Source organism: Thunnus albacares, chromosome 1 (genome assembly GCF_914725855.1).
Source record: "Thunnus albacares chromosome 1, fThuAlb1.1, whole genome shotgun sequence".
Classification (NCBI taxonomy): Eukaryota; Metazoa; Chordata; class Actinopteri; order Scombriformes; family Scombridae; genus Thunnus; species Thunnus albacares.
In genome coordinates, this window is record NC_058106.1 from 33706090 (window position 1) to 33728484 (window position 22395).

At 38.9% G+C, this 22395-nt stretch overlaps 1 protein-coding gene and 1 long non-coding RNA gene across 2 annotated transcripts in view; one reads left to right on the forward strand and one right to left on the reverse strand.

The window, feature by feature from the left end:
- The window catches only part of LOC122985162 (protein kinase C-binding protein NELL1-like), a 279144-nt gene that overhangs the window by 44591 nt on the left and 212158 nt on the right, over positions 1 to 22395 (reverse strand). The window lies entirely within an intron of this gene.
- Positions 3896 to 20608, forward strand: LOC122985174. The gene is made up of 4 exons (XR_006404044.1): positions 3896 to 3978; positions 10244 to 10254; positions 16987 to 16990; positions 20599 to 20608. It is a non-coding gene; the product is annotated as an uncharacterized LOC122985174 (long non-coding RNA).

Here is a 22395-nt window from a genome sequence, read left to right on the forward strand (position 1 = left end):
TTAGACTACTGTCATTCTTTGTATGTGGGTGTGGAACAGTCACCTCTTCATCATCTGCAGTTAGTACAAAATGCAGCTGCTCATCTTCTGTGATCACATAACACCAGTATTGGCCTCTCTCCACTAGCTTCCTGTCTGTTTTAGGGTTGATTTTAAGATTTTATTGCTGGCTTTTAAGGTTTTAAATGGGCCAGCACCACCTTATCTAGCAGAACTCCTGCATCATAATACTCCAGTTAGACACTGAGGTTGACCAACCAGATGATCTTGGATGTTCCGAGATCCAGGCACAAAAATAGACGCAACCGAGCCTTTGCGGTGATAGATGCAACAAAAATAGACGCAACCGAGCCTTTGCGGTGGCTGCCCGTAATCCCTGGAAGAGCTTACCTATTCATATAAGAACTGCTCATACCCTAGGAACTTTTAAGTCACTGCTGAAGACCCACCTCTTCTTGTTGGTAATCAATTTGAATTGAGCTTGACACCTTGACTTCATCTTCTATTGTGCCATAATTCTTTTATTATTATTATTATGTTTGTTATTTTCTTTTATTCTAATTTTCATTTACTTTTAAAATTATTTATTTTGGTATTTTAAGCCTGCTCAGTAGTTTGGTCAATTTTGGTTGTTTAAATGTGCTATAAAAATACATTTTGACTTGACTTGACTTGACTTTACTTGAGGTACTTGACTTGACTCACCTCTGCAAACAATTTCACTGAAATGAATGGATCTTGATCAGAAACGTTGGTGTGACCAGTCCCTAAGAAGTTTTATAGGCAGTATAACAATGTCAAGGAACCTCTGCCTTCATTATTTGCACCGCTAATAGATGTCACTTGTCTGGAAAATGTAAGTATATATTATTTAAAGCATTTGAATAAATAACCAACATCGGTGAGGTCTCAAACACGATGACTAAAAGCCTAAAGTCTATAGTTAAAGGTCAAGCCTGACCTAATGGCAATAATAAGTTTAAGGTCAAGATTTTGAACTCGGATGAGCCATAATTGCTCCACCATCAGTCTGACTTAGATTAAATTAGGTGAGATGATGCATATTGTTATTGATTGCCTACTGAGCTGCCTGCAACATTCATGAGGTGACATTTCCCCTGTCTATTTTGCAGTTATTTGAAAATCTTATCATAATTTGTGTGTGTGTGTATTTGTGCAAGTGAGCATGAGTGTGCAACTGTCTGGCTTCTGCTGGAAGCAGTCTAGCAGTGGCAAATGACTGTGATTTGTTCTGTGAGCGTACAGGGTGTGATGCATCAACATGGCTGAGATAAACACACAAAGGAGAAGGGGCAGGTTGAGGAGAGCTGGTAGAGAAATATACTCTCCCTTATAAAAAACAAAGGGAAGAGCGAATGGGTGAAGGAAAAGATGAAGAGAGAGAAAGAGCAGTTTGTCAGTGCTTAAAGCGAGGAGGATTAAACCAAAAAGAGGGCAGAGTTAATTGAGCAAGTTCATTAAAGAGAAATTACTTGAGTATTTCTAAGCTTAATTAATGACATGATTTGAAAGATGAGCCTTAATGGGCTGACAAATCTATTTATAGTCACATACATATTGGATGTGTGATATCTGTGTGTGTGAGTGTACTGTATGTGCAGCAGCTTGTCCCCCTTTGGTGTCTGAATCCAAAGAAACATAATTTGTTTGTGTAAGTTATTACCCTAGTGTTTGGGAAAAATGGTGCTAAATATACAAACTAATGCATAGTGCAATAAATAAAATCTGAGTTCCATGCCAGAAGCTATTAGAGCTATTAATTTGGCTGGTTCCACTATTTAAGAAGTTCTATCAGGCCCTCATTAGGAGCCTGATTGCCTCTGTACTAATAAACTCCACACTTAAAAATTAATTACACTTATATTGACTCAATCTATCTCCAGCTCTAATTATCATTTCACCACCATCAGCATAATCCCGTCTGCCTGTCGAACTAATGACTCGCAAAGATGGGGGGGCTTCGCTGAGAGTGTGTGTTACATGTACATGCGTGTGTGGTTTTTGAAGACCCACATTTTTCACTCAACATTGCTGGCAACCATTTTCTTGCCCAAAGACAACCCATAATTTCCAGATGTGTCCAGTATTTTATTGTTGTCAGAGTGAAAAAAAAAAGAAAAACTCACACATTGCATTAAAATTAGCTCAGGCATCATCAATTTTTGTGATGTTCATTACGTTGCAGATATCATTTTGTTATACCCACTTTTCTTCAACCTGCCTCATCTTCTCCTACTTATGATAAAGTTGGTGATATTCTATATTATTATTATTGTTGTTGTTAAGGAATCCCATGAAGAGACAGAAACAACAATTATCCTACTAACAAGTAGTATAGTATGTAGCCAAAGCCTGATAGAGCATGTTATACATATGCTGATTTGTAGTTTTACTGTGTAAGTTCTACTCATATGTATTAACATTATTCTCTAATACATGTCTTTTGTATGCCATTTGTGTCATGTTTACTGTATGTTTTTAAATGTGGACCCGGGGTGGACTAGCTTTGCTTTAGGGCACAGGTAATGGGGATCCTAACAAATAAACAAATAAATAAACAAATAGAGCTTATTCTCCTGTGCCATAGACCTTCATTGTTGTCGATTTTTTTTTCTTTTTAAATAAATCAATGATCACAAGGTTTCACTGCAAGACATGTTCTTTCATTGTTGTGAACATGGGCACTGTAGTTTGTTTTGAGTTAATCCCACATACACCATCCTGTTAATAATAATAATAATAATATAAACTTTATTTATATAGCGCCTTTCATACAAGAAATGGAGCTCAAAGTGCTTTACAATTAAGACATAAAAGTAAACATAAAATGAACATAAATACAGGGATAGAAGGCCATAATTAATATAACATAAGACTGAAAATAAAACCTGCTTGATAACAATAATAAAAATAAGAGAAAAATAAAAGTAAAAATAGAATACATAGAATGCATGACATAAGATGGACTATAGAACCCACTGAACAATAATAATAAAAGGCTAAAGTGAACAGATAAGTTTTTAGCTTTCTTTTAAAAATATTTAGCGAGCTGGCTTCCCTGATATCTATAGTAGTATAGGTAGTGTGTTCCATAGCTTTGGGGTGTAATTGACAAAGGCTGCATCCTTGATTTTCTTTAGGCTGTTGCTAGGAATCTCCAATAAACCAGCAGCAGATGATTGCAGTGTTCTTGAAGTCAAATAGTTAACAAGGGAGTTAGCAATGTAGCTTGGTCCTAGCCCCATTAAGGGCCTTAAAGTCAACTCTAAATGTTACAGGAATCCAGTGCAGAGCAGCTAAAACTGGGCTAATGTGTTATATCCTCTTGGTTCTGGTTAATAGCCGAGCTGCAGAGTTTTGAATGAGCAGAAGTCTCTCAGTGTTTTTTTTTTCTGGGAGGCCAGTAAAAAGTGCATTACAGTAATTGAGTTGACTTGAAATTAAAGCTTGAATCAGTTTTTCAGCATCTTCTTGATTTAGAAATGGTCGTACTTTAGCTATGTTTCTAAGGTGTAAAAATGATGTTTACATCACCCTGTTCATGTGGGACTTGAAACTCAGATCCGAATCTAAGATAACACCAAGATTTGTAACCTCAGATTTATTCCAGGGAGTTAATTTCCCCAGATTATTAACAGCATTTCTCTTTTTGTTGTGAGGTTGGACTAGTAGAGTTTCAGGTTTGTCCTTGTTTAACCTTAAGAAATTATTGCTCATCCATTTATTTATTGTCAAAAGACAGGTAGTAATGGAGTTTATAGCTGCAGCATCATTTGGGTCAGTGGAGATGTACAGTTGTGTGTCATCTGCATAACTGTGGAAACATACATTGTGCTCTCTAATGATGTCACCAGGTGTCAGTATATATAGTGAGAATAATAATGGACCAAGGCAGCTCCCTTGTGCAACCCCAAAGCAGTTGTCATGTTTCTCAGACACATGATCTCCAAGACTGATGTAAAACTTTCTCCTTTTGATGTATGTTTTGAAGTTTAACACAGTCGCAAAGACCGACCAACTTTTCACGACGATTGATCAGGATATCATGGTCAATTGTATCGAATGAGAACATAGAGAATAAGAGGATAAGAATTAAGACCTTATTTTCAGTTTAGTCTGAGGTTGCTGATTATTTTGAAAGGAGACTAGTTATGCCTGAACATTCACCAATTTAAGATTACTGAGACAGGTACCAGATGGTCTGTGATTTGACCATACTACTGGCTTTTTTTTTCACACTGAAGATTTGACTAGACTGAGGAAGTACAGGGTGGATCATGGGATAAAAACATAATAACACCAACCTTGTTATTTAGGCTGTATTTACAGTACACTTCTCTGTAAAGGTGGCAGCCCTGCCTTGGTGAATTACAGCGCATGAGCTGACTTACAGTGTAAGTTATGAGGATAGCATGGGCTAGGTATGGTATGGGTGCTTTTTCACCCAATGTACAGACATTTGTGGCTGGAGTGCACCACAAGCCACAAGTCAATGTGTCAAATGTAATTTACTTCAATTTGAAAGAGAGACAAACAAAGAAAAGATCACACCTGGCACATAGCTTCGCCCTGAGAAGGTCAACTGACTTGTATCGCTGCTTTGGGCTGAAAAATAAGCCTATTTCTTTTTCGTCTGCGTCGCATTGCACCAATGCAACAAATCACAACCCGCCCCGGAACAAAATGATGCTTTTTTGTTAGTTTTCCATTTTTCTTGCATCTCTGTATTTTTTTTCTTTTTTCTTAAAAAAAAATCTTGACTTTATAAAACATGAGCCCATTTCAGACAGGTCAAACGGTACATGGCAGGACAGAAGACCACTAAAGAAATGAATTCAATGTTAAATTCAGAGTACAGAGTGGTATTACAAGACAGTATGGGCTTGATGGGGCCGGGGCTCGCTGGTTAGCATGCTAACTTCAGTCGATATCTCTGCAACACAATACATAGATGTCTTTGACATAACATCAAAACTGTTATTTCTTCATATTCTGGTGATAATTTTAATTAATTTTGGAATGTTTTAAACTAAAATTCTGTCCAATTCTTACACATTGAACCTTTAAAGTGATATTCAGTGAATGTTTTGGCCTGTGTCTGTTGTAGCTACTGTCTGCATGTAAGACCAGGGCTGATTGTCATCATGATTGCATTCAGTCAGCTTATGTTAGAGAGTAATAAATGGCGACAAAGGGGGATTTGCACTAAAAAATTGCCAGATCTTTGGTGGATGTGCAGTATGTCCACTCTGAGGGTGTTTTATGTTTCCAAAAATGCCTCTCAACAGCTCACTGATTAGATTTGTGTGAACTGATTGTTTTCAGCTGTAGGTTGCATTTTTCTATATAGACTATACATAGACAATGTGATAGTAATGGGTTTCCATTTCCCAAAGAGTCAGATTGAGAAGAGAATAAAAATGTAGTGCTGCTGTTCTACAACCACAGCAGACAGCTTCCAATACCACTGAACAAGAGTGGTGTCCTATAGAAAACAAGATGAGAGATAACGCTGCATTGTATTCTGTTCCATTTCTAACTCTTGTGGTTGTAGAGATTGGTCTATGTTTCCTCCTCTGACACCAAAACCTGATGTTACCATTGATGCTACAGATTGCTAACATACTCCATTGTTGCTGGTAATACCTCAAGCCTCCAAAAACTCTGTAATCTCTAAACTGACTTTTACAAAGCATCTCACCTCCTTCCTTCATCTTCCACTCCTCTTTCTGTGCCTTGTATCAACTCTTATTCACATCCCTCTTTTCCATTTCTCCCCTCCGACTCCTCCCTCTACTCCCCCTTCCACATTACATTACCAGGACCCCCGCTACAGCGACAAATAGCCTGCCCTCCTTCATTGTTGTCCCTGTGACCTCCAGCTAAACTATCTCACTGCTTAACTGAGACTGTTGCTGACTCGTGACTTCTCGAGACATGCTTATACCCACAGATTTGCTATTTGAGTTTCCCATTACGGGCCTAGATTGCTTTCCAGTGGGTGGTGAGAATGAAATCATTCCACTCTGTGCCGTGGCTAACAGCCACATTCACGGTCATTGGGTGTCCAAGGATCCATCTCAGAATTAAGAGTAGGAATATAACGGTGAAAGCCAATGGGTATTCCACATATGCAAGTAGGTATGAAAGGTGAAAAGAGTAGTATTTTAATTCTACAGTAGAATAGAACTGAGCTAATAATTAGCATCCCATAGTGCAATACACACAGCTTGTGATGTATTGCATTAAGACATCATTAGTCTCCTGATAATGATACCATCCCTAACTGAAAGTATAAATCTTAGTAGTTTAAAGCTACATTTATCATTTTTTAAATAGTAGTCCTAACATTGAATCAAATTACTATGTATAATGTGAAAGGGGGCACTCATAGCGATTAACCATCTGAGAATATCACCCAACTCAGCCTCTTTTAGCTCATTGTTTTGGTTTCATGGCACATTTACTGTATTCAAGCAGTCTAGCAGTGCAAATGAATGAGCATTTTTAGACATTTGTCCATGAATAGATGCGCCTCAGATTCCCAGCCCATAACAACCCCTTCTAGGTCAACTACTATTAGTATTAGTTGTGTCTCAGTAACTGTGTTCTTGCACAATTAAAGGAAGTTTATTTTCATTTTTATCTGTTTTTTTTTTGCTCACTTGCAATCCCCATGTATTTTATGTTTGCAAATGGACATTATGTATGGGAGGATGGATTACTGGTGTGACTATGTACTGTAGCTGACCAAAAGAAGATATACTATTGACCCATAGTCCATTCTGTTTTCAGATAATATAAAACAAAAGAAAAAAAAAGATCACAAAAAATGAACAGATACACTTTTATCTCTACAAATGTACTATATCAGACATTGTCTGTTTTTACACTTCAAGACTAATTTTGTTTTGTCTTGCATGCCCAATAAAGCACAATGTCCGTAGGAAGCCAATAATATCACATAAATCTCCTACTTTCCAGATGTCAAATGAGTACAGCAATTGAAAAAGGCCTCTAGTTTGACTATGGGCTTTTCAATTTCACTGTGAATACATAATTACACAACGTAAAATAGCTTTGGTGGTATTTGTGATATTAATCACCCTGGTAAAGACAGTTTGGCTGGTCACTGTTTGTACTGCTGAAGGACAGCTGGTTCTGAAGACAATGACAGTTGTAATAGAAGTCAGAGTCAGTTTGGGTTGGATGGATGGACATTTCCATAGTGTGTAAACATGGACCCAACCCCATCATCAACCCCATCTCCAGCAGCAGGTTGCAGTTTTTAGTTTTGTAGTTTTTTTCCCTTCAAACCTGCCCAGCACAAGATGACAGCCAGACAGAGATAGTAACAAAGAATATTGAATATTTAGCAGCTAAAGGGACAGATAGTTTCCTCAGGCGCTGGTGAATAGGCAACTGTTAGCTAAGAAGTTAACCATTAGAACTATACAGTGATAATATGTCAGGGTTGTGCTTCTGTCAGCTTGTTTTGCAGTTTCCCTGCCCACTAGCGACCGAAAATCCATTAATGCAGCTCTTGAAATTTAAACATGTCTTCAAACAGCTGCTGATATCAGGAGGAGGGCGGAGAGTGTATAATAAAACACATCACAGAGCGCTCCTGAACACACCATCAGTTCTGACAGAGGAACAGAGGGGTATCTACGTAGATAATGGACACTAAACTCAGTCTTACTCTCCATATTTCTCACCCAAAAACCTGATCTCAGGGGAAGAAAGAGGGCTCCTCCTTGTCTCTCTCTCTGCAGTGTAGCTGTATAATATTTACCTAGCTTCCCTGCTAATGAATTCACAACAGCAGGCTTAAATGCAGAGGTAGACTTTCTCGTCAGCCTGCATGGAAGAGCTGAGCGGGCCAGAAACTCGGCTAAAAAAGAATTAAAGCCAACCCATTTACTCATACAAATGCCTCACTTTGTTATGCATCAGGGTAGAGGCAGTTCACCCTTGGCTGTACTCTCTGTTGGGCATTTACCGAACATCACAGATAATGACCGCACTTACAAGACAATAAGGACTCTGGCAAGACTGTCGGCATGGATTAAAGACGCATTAAGGAAGATTTTTACTGCCATAATGTATCTGCAGAGGGTTGAAAGGGTGGTTGATCAATACCGCTGACACGACAATTAATTCCAACCAGGTGCTTGCGGAGATTTCTCACTCCGGAGCGAACCTCCACACATTTCAAACTGCTCATGGATGAAGAGTGGGAGTGCTACAAGCAAGTGATCAGCTTTTAGACCCATGTGGATTTCCAATAAAAGTTACTGTACACATCTATTCCTTGGATTCCTGGCGACATATTTTTTTATTTTTTACCTTTATAGTTTTCTTAAATGATGTTTTTACTTCTATCAAAGGCCACTCTAAGCTGTTCCAGTAACTGTTATTGTTGCTGGGTTACTGATAGAGTTATTTAAATGTATTTAATTAAAAACTGTAACTGTGTCTCTCTTCAATTACTCTTTAATCACTTTGCCTTATGTGAGATATACCTTAGGTGCCATTATAGATGACTCACTGAAAATAACTCACTGATAATGCATTAAATGTTAATATTAATACTTGTGCAACATAATTCTGCAAAATAAACTTTTATTTTTGCATTTAGTTCGATGCTAATATGCATGAGTACTCACATCAGCCTCGCAGTGAACTACAGTGAGCATAATTCATTGCACCTATAGCTGTGGCAGAGAGACAGTTTGAAATGTTGCCTCCATAACCAGATGACAGCAGAAGACTGAGCTAACACCGAGGTGCCATTAGTTTATGTTAGACAGGGAGACTGGAAAACGCGAGCAAACTGGCAACCCTATTTTTTCTGTGCCACATTTTCTAGATGTAAAACAGCTGTCAGTGTTTAAATGGCCCTCTGAGATTCTTGCTTTCACTTTAAAAGCCTTCAAAGAACTATATTAGGCAGCATATTACAACTACTTTTTGTTCATAAGCTATCCGTTATCACACAGCCCTGCTTAATGCCATTTTAAAATCAGAGGATTGCTGTCTAGAGAGCTAGACTGATCTTTTAAAAGCAAGTTCTATAATCCTAATCCAAAATCACACTTTAATAAATATCCACAAGACAGAGATTGCCTTAAAGAGACTGTTCTCCCTAGAAAAACAAATGCCCCAAAAGTGAAATATATTTACTTTCAAGTGACAAAGCCCTCTAGTGGATGTAAGAATTATGATCCATATCTGTCAGGAACGAAAGAGGAAGTAATGTGACGTTGTTATAGATCCACAAAGACTGCAGAGGGAGGAGGTTCAACATTGGAGTCAAATGTTTGCCTGCCGTTTCATTCCGACAGTCAACATTTGTTTCTTTTAACCATGACCATGATCGTTCCCTGGAAGGCACAGAACACTGATATCATCCTGTTGATATGGGCATCGAATCAGAAAACACTTCTGTGTCGTTCCACAGGGAAGTTACAAAAGATGCATTTTGTTGTTTAACTTCATTTGCCTCACTAATGCTTTAGTTTTTGCTCATACTTGGCTTCATATGTATGGTTACCTGTTGGTTTATGTACTCAAATTGACTAGACATAAGAATCACTACTTGAACTCAGACCCGGTTCAAGTGATAGAGTTGACAGATTGTATCAGTACTAACCAAGAAGAGAGACTGCAAAGGGTACAAGCAAAGGAAGGAAGCAGCTACCAGACATGAACTAAAACCCTGAGTTGAATGTGAATCCCACAACGACGATGATTTTGAGAATTGCATGTACAGACTTCTGCCTGTCATCACACAAGTCAGTCACTGAACTACAAAGATGGAGTAGTATACTACCTTAAAAACATATGTGGCACTGCTCACTAAAATATACACTATTCTCAACTCACAAAATAGGATCTTTCTTTATGTTTCTTTGGGAAAGCAACCTCTTGTCGTTTTGCAAATAATGACTAATGTCGTCTATATATTAGTGTAACATCGCAAAACCTTTTACAAGGGAGTTTGTGGAGAATTTTGACATTTGTGACCATGGTTTGCATCCTGTCTCCTAAGAGTCAATATTAGTTTGTTTTAACCATGATGGCAATCTTTTCCTAACCCTAATTAAGCAGTTTTAATTGCCTAAACTCAACCAAACCCCAGTCATAGAGGTAGCAGCTAGGAAAACACTCATACACCTACTCCAAACAGCAGACAGATAGAAAAGATAGCAACTAGCAGGTGAGCACAGTGTAGAATTCAGCAGCTACAGATATTTGCTGAAAAGCAAAACAAAGCTACAGTAGAAGGAAGGTGAATATTGGACAAGTCCAGGTGGATGACAGTGTTGCTCCATAGCTGCAGAATGTGTAAATAAGGAACTTTTTGCTAACAAGCCCAACACATGAACTTAAGAGATGATATGTCACTGTTGTGCTCACAGCTTGTTTCCGTTGCCCACAAGTGTCCATAAATCAGTTATTGCGGGTTTAAAGTTTTATTTTATTGTTATATCGGAGACAATAAACGTACTTACTGTGTACCTATACTTACTTTAGTTTAAACTTGTGTCAGATTCTTTGAGTTTACAAGAAAAAACACAGATAGAGAATATAATCTTGCTTTGATACGGTTGCTAAGTGTTGATGTGTTTATGTGTTTGAAAGCTTGCCCAGCTGAACCAAAATAAAAAGTTTGGAGCGTATAAGTTTATAAAGAGAAGATCTGGCCGGACACATGTGAATAAATAAAAACAAAATAACCCTGAGCCAAGACAATTCTTTTTGTCAGCGGAGTTTTGAGTGTTTGATATATTTTAAGCAAAATAAATAAATAAATAAAATCAATTGCTAAATAACACATGAATAAAAAAATAAAAAAATAAAAATAAAAATATTCATCTCACTGCTTCTTCTCTAAACGAATCAGCGTGTGGCAAACATTAACTGGCTGCTCACATCACGTCTGGATGATTTTATCTATTTTCATCTGTGGAAGAGTCGTGGGGGCATGAACCTATCAGAGCGGCGAGGGGGGAGGAGCAGGGACGCCCTTGGCAGCTAGATGTGAGGAGCTTTCATAACCGAGGGCTGCGCGGGACGAGCGGCTCCCTCTATCTGAATCCATTACCGAGACACACACAGGTACTCAGCTGACACCACTGTTTTCACCAACCTCTGCTGTTCCACTGATGAGATGAAGTTTGCTGCTGAGAGGCATGATGTAGTGCTGGAATTACCCATGACCCATGCTGCCTGGAATCTGGAGGAGGCATATGCATCACATCAAGCCATGATGTGAATTTGATTTCAAGAGGAAAATTGTGTTGGAAAGATGTCACTTGTCGGTCCAGAGTGGTATTTGTTTTCCTTTGGGTTTTCATTACATTCAAATTGGCCTCTCCCTCTAGTTACAGAGTTTATTGTACAGATACTGGAATGAAGTGACACCACTTGACACAATTTAAAACTTAACTCATCACATGATCATACGGATTTGTAAGCAAACAAGGGGAAAACTGTCAGCTGCCATAAAGATTTTGCAGAGCTACTTTGTGCGTTGACCTACCATACTCATCACACACGCAAATGCAGTTTGCAGTGTTTTCTTGGTAGATTTCATACTCTTATTTTCACTCCCCAATAAATGGTTTGGATAAGACACCTTTAGACTGTGCAACAACAATGATTGTGTAAGTTTATTGCATGTCACATTGCGCCAGACACTTATAATAAATTCTCGGTCACAGTCTGTGTCAGACTGTACAATCAATTTGAGGCATGTCAGATTGTATGCTGAATCCGTGGTGAATTGTTGTGCTCTAGCGTAAATAGCGTATCATCAGCTCACGTCAACCATATGTGCCGATCTTATGTTTTTAAAATGAGTAAAGTCGCACAAACTTTTTGTGTGTCATAGATGTATTCAGTGGAAACGATGTTGTCCTCCTAAACTTTATACAAAAAACTGCACTTACAGAATGGGCAGTGTATTCTGTGTCATTTCATGCCATATTCTGATTGGTTTGTTTGTAGATATGTGTCGTAGCAGCAATCAGAATGTGAGAAATTGGTCTTAAATTTAATGTCTTTGGTTGCTAAAGCTCCAAATCGGTTGTCAGTGGACACATCTCACAGTGTGATCGAAGACCACTGCTTTGGATTGACGACCAAAGATTTTACAGCACTTCTTTCATGATTACCAACTTTCATCTCAGACAGCCAAAAAATGCCATGTAAAGGGGCCTTAACACAGCCAAACCATAGATTTTACAACCTTTAACAACTTGTCAATAAGGACAATAGTGCATAAAATGTAATCATGTAACCTGTGGTGACCTGTGGCAATAGACTTTACTGATATCTGATAGGAATGACAGCCAAATCTTTTAAAATCTATTTGTGTCTCCATACTAAGTCATGCAGTAGATACTGACCATAAATAGCAGCAAAAAAAGCCTTAAAATATGAATAATTACTAGACCTGTCACTGTCGTCCTGACAGACAGCACGAAACAAAGAAACAAAGGATGGATGAAAGGATGAGAAGAGGGAAATATATGCACGATAAGAGGGAAAAAAAAGAGAGGGAGATGATGGAAGTGACAGCTGAGAAATCTGTATTAAAAGAGGCTGAGGATGCAAAGTTTGGATATGTGTATACGTGTGTGTTTTTGTGAGTCTCATGCAGGTGGAAGTCCCATCAGGCGGAGCAGCAGCTGGTATTACAGGAAGGTAAAGGGAACAGAAACTGTCACAGCATCCTCTCAGGAGATGGCTGCTGCTTCACTTCCTTCAGTTTCTCAACACACTAACCTGTGTTTCAATCTCTGTGACCCCTGATTGAACCTGTTTAACCACACTAGCGGTAGAGCTCTAGGAATGGCGATATCGGTCTGTCCGTTTAGTCTGAATGAATGATGAATCCTGGTGACTTTTGTGATCCTCTCACTTTTCATCTACCACCGGGTCAGAATTTTCAATCATCCGGTGAAATATATCTCACAACTTCTAGATGAATTGGCACAAACATTTGTACAGGTGTTCATAGTTTACGATGTATGCACATAACTTCAGTGATCCTCTGGCTTTTCATCGAGCAAAACCATCAGGACAAATTTCAGCCTGTCCGATACTTTGGTTTATGACCAAATACTTGCAAAACTAATGACATTCTCCCCAGCCTCAGCAGTAATTTTTGTTCAGTGCTAATTAACCAACACAGTAAACAAAAATGGTGTCTCTCACTCTCCCTCTCTCTCTCTCTATCTGTGTGTGTGTGTGTGTGCCTGGCCCTCCAAATTTTCTGCTCGGTAGAAACTTTGCACTAATTAGCCCATGAAATCTAAACCCTGGTATCAGATTATAATGAACACACATAGGTGTATGCACACAAACATCTCACCCAACCCCACCACCACAACACACACACACACACACACATACACACACACACACACACACACACACACACACACACACGCACACATCATTGAGCTATATATGGCTGATCCTATCATCAGTGATGAAGTACTGTCTCTCTCCCTCTGTCTGTCTGTCTTTGTTCAAATGTTCTTTACTGATATGAGAGCAGAAATAATAAATGGGTCTATAGATCATATTCTGACTGAAAGCCACCTGGACAATATTACAATAACAACAACAGGTCAATAACAACTCAAACACAAATTTATAAAATGAAATATGATCCATATCTCTGTCTCTCTGTCCATCAGGACAGTAGTGGGGGGCTGGGATCATTGATTAGCTGGTAGTAATCACATTACTTATCTCAGTACTGTAGTAATATAAGACATTACTGTTGTTTTTTTTTACTGTGCCACACTTAAAATATTATCAGATTTATGTTACAATTCAAACCTTTATTGATTGAATTCAAAACTTTGTGAAAATCTATCTCAGAAAGCATTTTTTCCTTCAGCATATTGCTTCCTGCACCTGTGAGCGGTAAGAGCAGAAATGTAATACAGAAAAGCACAGGGGGTTGGATGTTTTGGTAAGAGAAAAATACTGGCATTCTAACAATAAGAATATCGTTGTAAACTACAAGTTGTGTCCAAGTCAGAAGCAGCGGTCCACTGCGTTACACCCCAGCGATCAGAAATACGCTGACATCGAGCTGGTGGCGGAAGAACAGCGCCCTGTTACTAATGATAGTGAGAATGATTCAATTCTGGCTTAACAGGTACACAGGGTAACACAGGGGGGAAATAAAGAGACTGTGTCAGGCTGTGTAGCGGAGGAAATGCTGCTCAAGCTTACAGCGGTGTCACTGTCTGTCAGAAAAAAACTCTGAAAAAGATGCCATTGAAGGGTAAAGATAGGCAGAGAAGCCTTTTGGAGAAAGGACACAGTCTTCAGATGACATTGTGAGTTGAATGCTGACTGTTTAATGACCTTTAAAAGCTGTTTCTAGTATTTTTTCGTCATAGCTGAGATCAAGTCCTTTCAATGTAGAGGCAGTAGAGAATTTATTTATTTTCATTTTCTAAGGATTTTACCAGGTAAGGATACTTGAATGTTTCAGTTCAAGTCTTTAGGTAGTCAAGAGACAAGTGGTTCCAGTCTCACAGCTGTCAATTTTTGTTACTTAAATCTAATTTGAGTCTTGAGAGATATGAATACTCTCCTTACAAGGTGAGAAATACAAGTTTTACTACAATTTTAGGAGTAATAAGTAATTACTAATGGATCACCTGTAAAGTAATAAAGTAATATGCCAAGCATAGCTGTGGGCAAACCTTATTGGACTACACCAGCTAAAGTTTTCAAGGCGTTTTCTTAGTCAAGTACTTCCTCTACTTGTTTATCCGTTATTTATGTGTGTTTGTGTGTGTGTGTGTATGTGCAGAGCCTGCAGCCTGCCATAAATCAGTCAGGGCCCACGGATCTGAACTAAAGTGTTTTGGAGCCCAGAGCCTCTTGGCTTTGTGTTTTTCAGTCTCAGTCGACAGTTGTGCTGTGTTTGAAAACAGACTTTTTTTTTTTTTTAACACCTCAGCTTTGTAGCAGGTGAATTTCTTTATGCTATTAGCGCAGGTTGCAAATAAAATTCAGTGAAAGATGCTGGTAACACGTTTGGTACTGAGCAAAATCTGTTTTCTTTGAATTTTCAGTTGATTAGACAGGGGAGAGGGCATCTAGAGAAATTCAGCTAACATGTGATACTGTAAGTACAACTTCATCACCGGATGAAGTAATGCATTATTTATCATCTAAACACATATCCACTGTTGTACACTTGTTCCTATTAAGGCAAATAAAATAAAAAAAATGTGAAATGCCTGTGTATTATGTTTCATTCACTTAAAGCATATTAAGACTTAAGTCAAGAGTCTACCCTGAAGCAACTAAATTACTTGAAAATGGGAGCAGATTGCCGCCAAACACTGAAACTGATGGAATTTCTCATCAGTTCAATTTCTTTTTCAGTCTGTGATATGTGTTATAATATTCATAGTGAGTAGCAATATGTTCACATAAACTGTTTGTACCTATTTTGACACTGAGTTTACACTTTCACCTAATGAATATTTTCTTTTATGTATTTGTCAAATCATATATGAATAAGTTATGACCCACTTTTTGTCTTTAAAGGCAGCGCAAAAGAAACGCTGTGAAGTGCTGATAACCAATAACCCGTTGCTATCTGCAAACACGTGTGAAAAACTGATACTTTAAATATTCTGAATATAAGAAAGAAAGGCTGGGTGTAATGTTACAAATGTGGTTTGCTCATTGTGAATTACACTCACAACCTGTTGATTTTGATTTAAACATTAACCCAAATATACATATAGAAAACATCTAATGGTGACTGCAGAATTTTCCAAATGAAATTGTATGACATCACAATGCAGTATTTCCAGAACAAACAATGGGGTTCAGTGGCAAAGCGTACTTCATTGATAAAATTTTAATGCACATAATTAGTCTTTTGAATAACTGATGCAACTCTTTCACTTCCCATTTGTCAAATTGTCCTCCAACTCTAGAAAGGAGCATTTTAAGTGATATAATCCCATGTGACAATTACTGACAAATCTCAATAGCTAGCTTGGTAGCTTCTTATACATGTCTTGTTGGTTGTTATCAATGGCGTCTCACAATCAGACGTGGTGGCTGCCACATCCTTGCCCGACTCCTTGTGAAACGCTGGACAGTCTCACCTTTTCAGACCTTTGAAAATCCTCCGAATGAAACAATTTGAGAAGGAAAAAAATCTCTCAACACATGTTCACACTTATATAACCTTTGATTAGTGATCACATGTAGATTCAATCCATGTTTTCCTACATTCAACTGTTTGCTGCTGTGCATACACAAAAACGGAGGGCATGAGGCTATGTTTCTACTTTTCTGACCTCTCACACCTCCTCCTGTCACACATTCACCCTCAAGCTACGAAGAAACACCAGCAGAGGATACACATGGAGAGAGAGAGAGAGATAGAGAGAGAGAGAGAGAGAGAGAGAGAGAGTGCCAGAAGGGCAATAAAACCATAAAACACTGATAAGATGCACAACTTGACACACTCTGGATGATAAGAGTGCATTCTGACTCAGTGAGAGTAGTCTTCAAGCACGTTCCCCACTGAGCTCCGCTAGCCCCTCCTAAGAAGCTGTCAAACTGTCATATACATACATACCATACATGTGAAGACTGTTTTCTTCATATTGCCTCCCCAAAGACTCAGAAAACAATTGTAATATTAATAGCAGAGCTGATTATATCTCATTTATATCAGTAATAATCACACTTCACTCACTGATTTAATTACTGAGATCCAGGAACGTCACTGAAGTCAGATGGGGCAAAAAACACGAGTCATCAGACAGGTTTTAAATATACAAGCTGTTCTGTTATGTAAGGCCTTTCTGTTGCTCTCTTATTTCTTTTATTTATTTATTTATTTTTCATGCACCAGCACACATATTCTCAAGTTAGACTCAAGTAAAGTCCAAGTTAAGTCTCATGTCCTAATTTTGTCTCAAGTCTACAGCTACAACATTATTTACTTTAGCTTCACTGTTCATTTGTGCAGCAAAGGGTAGTTCATTGTTCATATTATGGGTTTTTTTGTCATCCTTTTTGTGCCACACAGCATCAGTGACTAGCATCTCCATGTTAAACAAAGAGAATTATTCTCACATATTTAATCCTGTGGAGTATCACTTACACGAGACAGAAAAACCTCACCATGGATCAGATAGAAATAGGACAGCATGCTAGATTTCCGCCCGGCGCATTAAAATACATTAGAAGAGTGAGTGTGATAGAGCTGAACACAAGAGAGGATTTTTTCTCTTTGCTATACAGCAGCTACGTCAAGCAGTGGGGCACAGACTAAAAATAATTGCCTCAAATGATAATTGCTACAAAGCTTCAAAAACAAGCAGTGTTTTTTTTTTTTTTTTTTTCCTCTTCCTACGTTTTTTTTTCCACATTTGCAATTAATCATAGCTTCAGATAGTGTGGTTTTCACCCAATTAAATGTTGTAAAACACTATGCCCTCTAGCACAGAACTACACAGCAGAGAAACCGCTAAATGTGTTGTTCCTATCAAAAAGAGATGAAGGGGAGCAATAATTATGTAAACAGAAAATTAAATGCTTCAGACTTGTAGGGGAAATGAAGGCTGAATCCAACAAACCCCCCCTTCCCCACCCCCCCACACTTCTCTTTTCCCCTCCCTGCAGCAAACATTCCCCCCTCCCTCCATCTCTCAGAATACATTACCCTGGGTTTCACTGTTCGCTGTTAGCTGCTTGCAACATGGTTCCTCTGTGATTAGCTCTGATAGCAAGATGAGAAAAGCACGAGTCAATGCCTTTGTCCTCTGCGCTGCTGTTTAGACTCGCTACTCAAATCCTCTCTATTTAAAACCCCTTTGTCTATACAAACCAGTCCTAGGGAATGAAACGGACCATTAACAAGATTAGCTCACTCATTCTGCAGTCGACAAAGGCTCTGTAATAGGCTGCTGATCATTAGGCTGGCAGCGGGAACAATGCCGATATATAATCTTATGCCTTGCTCTGATTGAACTATTGTGGCCCATTTATTGTGCTCTGAGGGAGATGACATAATGGAAGCCTTTTTTCTCCCCCAAGGGAATTGCAATACAAAAGGGGGAGCAGGAAGAAAGAGTAAGTAAAGGTAGAAATAGAAAGACTCCTAACCCCTCATTTTGTCTCACTTCCAAGTCAGCCCAGACGATCAATAGCAGTAAAATTGGCTCTTGAGATGGAGGCCACTCTTTATGTGCCCCTGCAATCATCCCGGTCACAGCAGGGAGGCATGGGCCAGCTGCAGGCCTGCTAGGAGCTAGGAACTGGGCAGGTACGGAGTATAATTTGTGGCCATACGCATGTGATTACCAAGTGCACTAACCAGCTGGCTTTGTCCGGCTTAGTTCTGAGTAACAATCTGATTCAGAAAAAAAACTGGCAATTTTTATCCATGCGTCAAGTCTACAGCTACAATATTATTTACTGTAGCATTGCTGTTCATTCGTGCAGCAAAGGGTACCATTAGTGTACTAGTATTATAGTTCATTGTTGTTATTATTATGGTTTTGCCACCCTTTTTGTGCCACACAACATGAGTGACTCCCATCTCCATGTTAAACAAAGAGAATTTTTTTTCCACATATTGAATCCTGTGAAGGAACAGGTCGATTGGCCAACACTGTCTCCATCACACAGTAATGAGATCTCGAGGGGAGGGGGAAAGAGAGGCTGATTCCTCCAACTCCCTGCTTGCATAATACTAATTGGCCAGAATAGGATAGGTAAGACATAGGAAGTTTTAATGACATTATTAAAAAATATAGAATTTTCTCACCTGCTTCTGAGAAATATCATCAGTAAGTAAGACTGGCACTGTCAAGAGTGTTCTCTCTATACTGGCTGATTATACTTTATCTACAGTATATGGCCATTTACTTTTGGTCTAGGGCTGACTTTCATGGTTTGAGCTTATCCTTACTCCCTTATTTCCACTAAAGAGAAATATATTTTAGACATCAGTACACTCCCAATATTTTCTAATTGTTTGGGGAGGCCCATCTCCTGTTTCAACATGACCCTAACCTTGTGTATGAGGTCCATAAAGTTATGGTTACTCCAGTTTGCTGTGGAAGAACTAGACTGGTCTGCACAGAGCCCTGTTTAACCCTGTCAGACATCTTTGGGATGAACAGGAACACCAACTGTGATCCAAGCCGTACTGGCTGTCAGTGCTGGACCTCCCTAATGCCTGACCTGGAGCAAATACCAGCAGCCAGATTCTCATGGTTTTGTTGAACACATATAGGTCACATATCAGTATAATGTTGGATGTCCATGTACTTAGTCCTGGTGGCTGTATACCATATAGTGTATTCCATATTCTAGCATGAACATGAGCAGAATCTTTCCACCATGTTCAGTAATTTCTCTGCTGCTCTGTCATTTGCACATTGGCTGTGACTCTTCTAGAGTGAAAAATGTGGAGCTAGCAGTACAGCCAGGTTGTGTATGGTCTGAGTGTGTATATGTGTGTGTATCATGTGCCTGGAGACAATCCAGATGCAGAAATTGTGTGGAAAGCACTTTGCAAATTGCATTGATCTCTCCCTAGACCTGCTTCCCACCTGCCGCCCATCCTAATGCCTGTGTTACAGAGGGGTAGGGTTCAGTTGGACACACCTACTTCTTTTTCCTGCTCCTGTTCTTTTCCGCCACCGCCGTCACTGCATTTTACTTCCGTCTTTTTACTTCTGCTTTTTTCCTTTCACTCTTCTTTTCTTGGTCTATCTCTTTCCCCCCTTGCAGGCATTCTCCATCTATCACACATGTACACGCACACACAGACATCCACCTGCAGAGCAGCATATGACACACTTTACCTCGCTAATCATCGGTATGACTGACATGTTTCCTCTGTCCTGTCCTCTTAATTACAACATTATTAGTCGTCACGGTGATGAGCAGCGGTGCAGATACATAACATGGCTTAATGAGTGAGAAATCATGGTGGAACATCGCAAGAGGCGAGACTCTCCATGTTTTAATTTTTACTTCTGTTAAATAAGTAGAAAGATGATCAGAATATCTCAAAAAGCTTTCAGCCCAGCAGGCAGTGGAGCTAGATTTTGGTGTTGACTTATTTGTTTTTGTCATTAGATGATTATGGTTTTATTATGCCATGTTCAAAGACTGCTGTGACATGTGGGACTTTCAAGTTTGTTGTTAATAGAGTTACATTTAAATATCAGGTTTCAGAAAGTCACAGGAAGACAAATGAAAAAAACAAAAACGTCATTTTACAGTGGTTGCATGTGAGCAGTGCAGTAGCTCAGTGTTGCTGGAGATTTCTGCTCCGTCTGGATCTCTGAGCCTCAACCAGTGCTGAGGTTGACTGTAAGAACTGGTCACATCTGGTGCTGTTGGCTCCCTTCACAGCGCCTAATGTCCCATGATGCAAGATATTTTGCTGAAAGTTTATTGAGATCATGTTTAAGTAGTTTGGAAAATCAAACTCTAATTAAGCTTAATGATACCCCCATCTCTTGGACAGCAGCCAAGCATAAGCACACAGTCATGAAAATTACATGAAAAGGCTTCTTGTGAGCCTGTGGGATCTCTTTATTTGCAAATTAAGCACTAGAAATGAGTAGGGCTGTGTATCAAACCAATTTTTCGTGTATGGCTGAATTGTGGCACTGAATGCTGGGAGATTCTTAAGGCTAAAATGCACCCCTGCCAAACAGCGTGTGTCAAAACAGCCGCCCCTATTATTTTCATACAACCCCACACTGGTGGTGGCTAGGTGCGCGCCAGCACTCATCGACACATTGCCTCACACCATTTCATGCCACTGTCCTATTTTCTACCTTGCCACCCCTGAAAAAAATGCCTTTTTTCCAGCGTAAAAGCTGTTTTGTACTTCAATATAATGTTGGCCCAACTACAGACATTATTTATTAGTTTATTGCTTGCTTTTCACTGTATTTTTACAATTTCAAATGTGCCTATGGCAAAAATTAATTAATTGCTGGTTGATCTGCTGCTTTCGAAATTTAATCTCATTGCTCAGATTATTAATTTTTCAAGTTATTAATAAAAAATAGACAACTACAATAGACAAGTCACCCACAGCATTTCGTTGTCCTGCACTGCACTCATAGAACTGGAGTTACATCCAGGTAACAACTATGCCTTCTTGTTGATGCACTGCAGCATGGAGCTTATTATTGGTGATAGGGACGGCAATTGATGACTTTCATATGACACATTAGTCTTGTTAACTTATTCTCCAATCAATTTTCTAATTTAGATCATACAATTAATAATTTTATACTTTATATAAGAACAGTTCCTGTACCAGTTTATGTGGTGCATTTGACAAGTTTGGATTATGTTATGTGAATTTTGTGAAATGCTTCATGAGGAATGTAACTGTTTTATTAAATGTTCCATGTCTCTCAGGTCTTAAGGTTGGGATTCAATAGTGTTTGATCAAATCTGAATCCAGTATCAAATCTACTGACCAAATCCATATCTTCTCCAATTCCTCATCAAGTATATGTAGTTTTAACTTTAAATAACTTTTAACAACAAGAGTTATAAATAATATATGCCGCATTTCATAACTAAAACATGGCAATAAAACATTCAGATCCTCAGTACGTTCAAATACTCTTGTTCTTCCAGTTATATTGCATATCTGTTTTTTTAGCTAAATGGCAACCTGGATGTTTTATACATTACGCTTTGCTAGTAAATACAGAATGAAGATAAAAGATTAATTCTGAGAATTGTATTTTAGCTTGGATCCAAAATGTAAATGGTTTCAGGAACACAATCCTATCCATGTTATCTATTTTTGCTGCCATTTGGCCAGGTGTCTCTTGTATATTGAGAGACTTCCAGATTAGTTAGCCAAAGACCGAACTTTGGAAAACTGAAGATGTAAGGTGTATTTTTGGTCTCTTCACCTCCAGTGGTTCCAGTGTAAACATGGCTGTTAATAATCAGGTGGCGAGGGGAGTCCAGCTCCCTGGTTGATGACACTCCACTGCCTTGTAGAGGCTGCCAACTCTCTAATGAGTCTCCTCAGACTCCATAAGGGTCCTACATGGACTGTTATCGACTGTCCTGCTTCATCTCCCCTGAACCAGTAGCAACTGTCCCACTGTGGCAGCCTTCAGTGCAAATACACAGTTAAACATAGTTCATACAGAACATAGCTGATTGAACACATGGACATACACCTTAAAACCAGAGGTCACATGACTACATGCATATGCACACTTAAGAACGTCAGAAGGCGTATAAACAGCTTCACAGCCCTCAGAAAATATTCACTCACCTAACATGAGGTCACAG